Raw genomic sequence first — 7832 nt, forward strand, 5'->3', positions numbered from 1 at the left:
GCAATTGGAACAAGAATTAGGTGGTGGTAGTGGTTCAGCTGCAATATACCACCTGATGTGGGGACACTTCTCTGCTTGCTCATGCACTCACATCCTACCTCATTTTCTGTTTCCTGGGTCACTTCTATGAAAAGCAGTCCACATTTTTAAAGATAATACCCAAGAAACAGTTTGCAGCAATGATATTTGTCATTGTATCTGAATCTAGTCTGTATACTTGTAAGAAATAAACCTTTCAATCTAAAGTAATATTCTGCAAGTGAGCAAAAAGGTGAACCAACTGCACTTAACCTAGAAGCAAGTCACACCATTGCTGATACTTAAAACTTAGAAAATCAGTTGCCTGTGTACTCTGAGGACAGCAGGGGAGCTGCCTGTGACCCACACTTGCAGAAAACTATTTTCTGTTCTTGGTAGAATTTCAATACAGCATCCTGCCCAAGTTTATCAGTAGCCCCACATCATCCATATCCTTAATAATCCTCAAGAATACTTGAGTTGAACATAACTATTGTTACTTTTTTAAGAATTCTCTTTTTAAGTATCTTCAGAACTTATCTGGAAAATTTCAAGGTTTTATGCAGTTCTTGCTACCTACAATTGTAGATACGATACAATGTCACATTTTGACAGGGCAGAACATTTAGTTTATAGAAGTAGTTTGAAATAAACTCCAAAGGGAATGACTGGTTAACCTATATAGCTTTTTTAGCCTGATTTTGTTTTCTTCCAGAAATAATCCTTGGCACATCACAGTGAGAGAAAGTAAGTAAAAATGATTTGCATATTAAAAAGTGGAGTTGGGGAAGTAACTAAGTGGTAAAGTGCTTCTAATATTGATGAGGCCTTAGGTTAGATCCCCAGCACAGCATTTAAAAAAAAAAAAAAAAAAAAAAAAAAAAGGTGAGGTGGATGTTTACATATCTCTAGAAAGATTTCTAAACACATCTATATACTTCCAAAACACTAACTGGAAGTTGCAGGGTATTCTTCCTAGGCTTCTATATCAATATTGTTATCCAGTTTCAAAAACAGTCTCAGAAACAGTATAGCTCTCTACCCTACCCCATCTCATTACCTAACTCCACAAAATTTGAATGAGAGCACCCTCAGATATGTATTTAAGGATACAAAGAGGCACTGAAAAGTATCTCTACTCTCTTCCCTCTGTTTTTCCTTGGGATGAAGATTGTGTTCATCTTTCAAAAATAAGTATTTACAAATAAAACATTTCAATTTCCAGTCTTTTTTTTTTCCCCCCAGTATAGGGGATTGAACCCACCCAGGGGCACTCTACCACTGAGCTATAGCCCTAGCCCTTTTTATTTTTTTATTTTGAGACAGTGCCTCACTAATTTGCCCAGGCTGGCCCCAAACTTCGGATTCTCCTGCCTCAGCTCCATAGTCACTGGGAATGCAGGTGTGTGCGACTACAACCAGCTACCATTCCAATATTAATGGTGGTATTCCCGCACTTTAAAATTATTTAATATTTTAAAATAATTCTAGCAGATACTTAATATTTTGATCTGTTTAAATTTAAACCTTTCACTATGAACTTTATTTTCACAATTTGACTAAGTAATTTTCAAGGAAAACATGGCACATAAAATATGGGGAGATTATAGAAGTCAAAGATTTTAAAGCACTAATATCACACAGCATTAAAGTATAGATGCAAGCTGGACACAGTGGCACAAGTCTGTAATCCTAAGAGGAATTTGGGATAAAGAGAAAAATACTGGAGTCTCAAAGGTAATGTCCATGAACAATAGCAACTCCTGAGTGACAGGTCCTTGGCCTGCATCCTTTGACCCCTGCCCTAATAATAGGAAGGCAGTGCACAAGCACAGGGGGAACGGGCACAAAATTGTGTAGCTCCACCCTTGATCCACCTCTAGTTCATACCTCTATAAATACTAACACTGTACGCTAATGGGTTGCTGTCTCTCCCTCTGGAGGTAAACCACATTCTCCCAAAGGGAAGCAAGGTTGCTCCCATTCTCCCATGATTTTTTGCTTTTCTAAATAAATCTTCGTAGCCTTTGGCACTTGCTGAAATTCTTCTCTGTCAGGTATGCAAGAACCCCACTGGTCCTGAGTCAGGTTCTTGCTTCTCTTCAGGAACTCCATGGACCCTTCTTTGGAGACATCTCATCTCCTATGACAATCCCAGCAATTCAAGAGTCTGAGGCAACTTAACCAGACCGTCTCAAAAAACTGTAGCTCAGTAGTAAAGCCCCTGGGTTCATTTTACAGTACCTAAGGAAAGAAGTATGGGTGCAAACATTTTTTTTTCTTTTTCAAATGAGAGAAGTTGATCATCCTGAATTTAAATGAGCCCTTTTAAGACTTACAGGAGAATCGCCAAGTTCAAAGCCAGCCTCAGCAACTTAGCAAGACCCTATCTCAAACAAACAAACAAACAAACAAAGGCAGGGTGGTTAGGGATATGGCTCAGTGAAGTGCCCCTGGGTTTAATTCCCAGTACCAAAAATAATAAAGCCAGTTTGTATGCATCAAGTATTAATGACCTAGGAAAGTGATCAGTTATATTACCCCTTTTACATATGTATCTCTTAGCTCTATTTGGCTTATCTTCAAAACAAGTTATCACAGAAAGATCTCAGAGAAAAATATGGTTACTTTTTGGTCTTTACCTTGCATATATAGTCAATATAAACAATCCATAGATTTTCCAAAGTGATAATTAGCCCAAATTGACTTCTGTTGAACAATGTTCACACTTCATTTTCTTAAAAGAAACTTTCTCATCTGAATCAAACAGTTATCATTTTATCAGCTATCATTTATCATGTTTGTTAAATGAGATCTAAGAAGGGGTCCTAACACTTTGAGAATACAAGAGTGAATCCTGGGAGAAGAGAAAAGCAAATCATAAGTTTACTTCTTGTAGCTGCACACAGTGCCTAACATATTTGTCTTTGAGAACCAGGTATATTCTGAGATGGAAATTTTCAGAAGGCATTAAATGTTCAGTGACCTGCTATTTGTAGAGAATTGAATTAGATGTAATAGTTCCACTGGATGCTTCAGAGAGGCTGTGACTTAATACTTAAATTTTGTTTTGTTTTGTTTTTTTGTTTTTGCAGTGCTGGGGATTGAACGCAGGGCCTTATGCTTGTGAGGCAAGCACTCTACCAACTGAGCTATATTCCCAGCCCTTAAATGAGATTACTTTGGTTTGGTAGTTTATGAAGAATGGATGCATTTCAAGAAAACAGCACAAAGTGTATGTAAATATTTCTTCTTGTAGCTGTTTTTCTTCAAAGCAAGAGCTAAAAATGTACTTTCCTAATTAAATGATAACTTTAAATATTTTTAAACAGCTTTATTGAAATTGCATATCACACAATTCATCCATTTAGAGCATATCATACAATGGCTCTTAGTATGTTCACAGTGGTGCACAACCATCAGCAAATTCTCAAACATTTTGGTCACACAAAAAGGAAACTCCCTAACCATCAGTAGTCATTCCCCGTGCCACTGCTGGTGTCTGTCCTCGAGTTCATGGCCATCTTTGTCCTAATAAAGGGATGGAAAGTTAAGTCAGGGGGAAGAATCAAAAGAACTCTATTAGAACAAAACAATTCTTGTGGCAACCTAAAAATAGCATCTTAGGAAATTACCATCTCTGGACTTTCAAATCTAATCCTGGTTTGTGCTCACAAGGTAAAATGGAAAACAGTCTAGAAATAGAACAATATATGTACAGTCACCTGATTTACTGCAAAAGAAACTGCAATTCAGTAGGGAGAGGATTTTTTTTTTCTTTTTAAAAAATTTATTTGTTCTAATTGGTTATACATGACAGTAGAATACATTTGACACATCATACACAAATTCTCATTCCTCTGGCTGTACATGGTGGTGAGTCACACCACTAGTGTAATCATACATGTACATAGATTTTTTTTATTATTTTTATTTAGCTTTTAATTTTTTACAGACTGCATTTTGATTCATTGTACACAAATGGGGTACATAATTTTGTTTCTATGGTTGTACACAATGCAGATTCATACCATCTGTTTAATCATACATGTATATAGGGCAATGATGTCTGTCTCATTCCACCATTTTTCATACCCCTCTCCCTCTCATTTTCTTCTACATATTCTAATGTTCTTTTTAATAAAAAGGTACTGGATGGAAAATAAATGAACCCAGACCTTGACTGCATACTATCCACAAAATTTATTTGAAACACAAATGTATATGAAATGAACCATAGAACTAAAATTGAAAGGCAAAATAAAACTTTTGGAAGAAAACATAGATATCTCTTTTCTTGGAAAAAGCAAAGATTCTTAAAACATGACAATAAAATTTGATTAATATAGAAAATAGATGCACTGGAGTTAATGAAAATGATTTACACATTTCTTCTCATGATTCTACCTAACATTGCTCTATGTATTTATAGATTTATTATTAGATGGATCTGTGTTCATAATTTGTATATCTTCTTGATGTATTTGCCCTTTAATCTCTATTCAACATTCTACTTTGTTTTGTATGATGTTTTCAGCTTTAAAAATATATTTTGTTTTAAATGTATAAATATATTATTTTATATTTAATTGCTACACTTGCTTTCTTTTGATTTGTATTTGCCTGGCATTGCTTTTTTGATTCCTCCATTTTTATCTTCTCTGAGTTTTAACTGTATCTTATAGAAATACACTGATGTATACTTTTGAAGAATTTGTTATTTTGACTTAATTCTCTTATTTGTTATTTGACTTAATTTGTTATTTTGACTTAATTCTCTCACCTGATATTGGTAAATTTTTATCCTGTTTTCTTTTTATTTCTGTTTATATAAAAGTTATATACTTTAACTGGGCACCTGTCATTCCAGCAGCTCAGGAGGTTGAGGTAGGAGGACCACAATTTCAAGGCCAGCCTTAGCAAATTAGCAAGTCCCTGTCTCCAAATTAAAAAAAAAAAAAAAAAAAGGTGGCAGGGAATGCAGCTGGGGATGATGTAGCTCAGTGGTAAAGCATCCCTGGGTTCAGTCTCCAGTACAAGAAAAAAAAAAATGTTATATACTTTGAAAAAATCTTTCTACCCAATGACTCAGGAACCTGAGACAGGATTGCAGGTCCAAAACCAGACAGCAATTTAGTGAGGCCCTAAACAACTCAGTGAGACCCTGTCTTAAAATAAAAAATAATTAAAAAGGGATAGGAATGTAATTCTAGGGTTAAGCAGCCCTAGGTTCAATCCTCAGTACCAAAAAAAAAAAAAAAAGTCTATAGTTTAGTGAGACCCATTTATATCATTTACATAGTTCATTTCCCCATAAATGTCTGACTTTCTTTCATTTTTTTAGATATTTTTTATTGTTAAGCTGGAACATACATGGTTTACTACAAAAAAAAATTTAATCAAGTGAAAATAAACTGAACAATTAACAAACACTCAAAACAAACTATTTTCCATTGGAAACATGTTAAGATGAATACGGGGCTTTGTTACCATCTTACTACGATTTTTTTGTGTGTTACTAGCCTACATACCCCATGTTTTCTGTAATCATGCAGATGTGAATGGAAGTTTGAATGATTAAATACATGAAAAGTCCATTTACTGCAAAGAATCATTTCACAAGGCAACCACATTGGGTTTAGAGAACAAAATCGTTCAAGAAATTCTCCACATATTTAGGTTCATTTAAGAATCCATGAACCTTAAGCTGCTCCTCCTTGACAATGCCAGCCTCCCAAGAAAAACTGACAAATGTTTTTTCTTTGGTCACCTTGAAGTTGAATAACCTCACCGTATTCAGAAGTTCAATCACAGTACCGTTACAGGCAAATTACTTTTTGAAAGCTTTCACAAGTTTCTTTTTGTTATAATCATCTGTAATGCCCTGAACTGTCAGTGTCTTCCTGCCTTTCCTTGCTGGATTCTTACGTGAATGTAATCCTCAGTCCCTGCCAATAGTAAGTCATCACCCTCAGTTGCATCAGCAAAGGGATGGAAAGATTGGGGGTTCTGGATAGTGGACATGCCATACTAGTGTGAGGTGGGTGAGGGGATAAAATTGCTGCGGGTTCCTCCTGGATCGCTGAGTCAGGAGACTGAGAATGTGGCATGCTAACAAGCTGCCTCGGGATGTGGATGCTGCTGGTTTGGGACTATGCTTGAGGACCCTGACTTTATTTCTATCCATACTTTCCCCTAAAATCTTAAGCTTATACATCCCTTTGGTCTCTCATGACACTGTTCATATTAATATTTTACAGGTTTTTTTATTTTTTATTTTTTTAAGAAGCAGTGCAGTTGTCTCCCTAAATTGATAAACTGGGTTGATTTGGCTAAATTGATCTCTTTCCTCTGGTGCTTTGTGAAAGGGACTTAGCAGACCCAGGTTCCTCCCTTTGATATTGCGGCAGTCTTAAACCATGATTCTAGCCCCAGGGCAGAGAGAATTGCTGTAGGTCCTGTAGTCAAGGGCTGGGAGGATGCCAGGGTTGGAGTTGATTGCCTAAAGTGTTGTTTCATGAGTGCCACAAAGATACCAAAATAACATCTGGATGAACTAAAAATAAGATTTATAGACATCATAAAAAAAATTAAAAAAAAAAAAACAGGAAGAGTCGTAGAATTAAACTATTAAAAACAGGTAGATTTGTATACATGCACTTGAATGATACTCTTCACTAAATATAATAACCAAGATGAAATGGACAGTAGCACACAAAAATATTACCTACAAAGATGACAAAGGTTTACTACTAATACAGTTAAATACAAATTAACAGGAAAATCACCAAGATCAGTAGACAAGGAGGTCAAATTATTCTAAAAGATGTCAAGAAGTGGGGTGTGGTGGCATTTACCCGTAATGCCAGGGACCAGAAGACTGAGGCAGGAGGATTGCAAGTTGGATGCCAGGCTGGGAAACTTAATGAGACTCTGTCTCAAAATTTAAATAAAAAAAAAAAAATTGAAAAGGGCTGGGGATATAGCTCAGTGATAAAGTGCTTGTGGGTTCAATCCCCAGTACCTAAATATGTAAAATAAAAGATGCCAAGAAAGCCTCCAAACAAATCAAAATCTATTTTATTTAATAGATTAGAATGTATCAAAAGTTGAAACCAAAATTTTCTTACTCCATGTTCTAAATTATTAAAACTTACTCTAATAATTTCATCCCACCTACATCTTGGTGGATTTGAATTTTTCTTCAGAAGAAACATCACAAGGTTTCATCTTGATTCTTCTTGTGACTTTGAAACCTTAGATAATCATTGTTTACTACATACAGATTTGAACTTGCCCTACACCTTTGTTATTTAATTTCTTACTTTGCCCCTGTGATCTATGCATTGCTGCTTTATGCTTACAGTGTTTTGGGGGGTTCAGGTTGGGGTTTTTGTTGTTGGTGGCGGGTTTTTGTTTTTTGTTTTTGTTTTTGCAATAGTGGGGATTGAACCCAGGAGTGCTTCAGCCCTGGCTCTTTTTATTTTTATTTTGGGACAGAGTCTCATTAAGTTGCCCAGACTGGCCTTGAACTTGGGATCCTCCTGCCTCAGCCTCCCAAGTCACTGGGAATTACAGGCATGCATGACTGTGCCTAGCCTTATAATGTTTTTGAGTTTCCTAGTAAACAAACACCACAGTTGCATCATGTGCTATTGCTTGTGGAAAATCACATCATTCCAAACCTTCATTTGGATAACAAAAAATTTAATTAGACATCATAATAAATTCAAGAATATTTTGACCCTCTCATCAAACTTGAATTTGTCTGTGCTATACGAATTGATAGGTCATAGCCATTAAAGAGTTTGGGG

The 7832-nt window shown here is 35.8% G+C and overlaps 1 pseudogene; it reads right to left on the minus strand.

Annotated features, from left to right (window-relative positions):
- Window positions 1–5656: 5656 nt before the first annotated feature.
- Window positions 5657–6042, minus strand: LOC124984497 (eukaryotic translation initiation factor 1b-like; annotated as a pseudogene).
- Window positions 6043–7832: the final 1790 nt, after the last annotated feature.

The sequence above is a fragment of the Sciurus carolinensis genome, chromosome 1 (genome assembly GCF_902686445.1).
Source record: "Sciurus carolinensis chromosome 1, mSciCar1.2, whole genome shotgun sequence".
Classification (NCBI taxonomy): domain Eukaryota; kingdom Metazoa; phylum Chordata; class Mammalia; order Rodentia; family Sciuridae; genus Sciurus; species Sciurus carolinensis.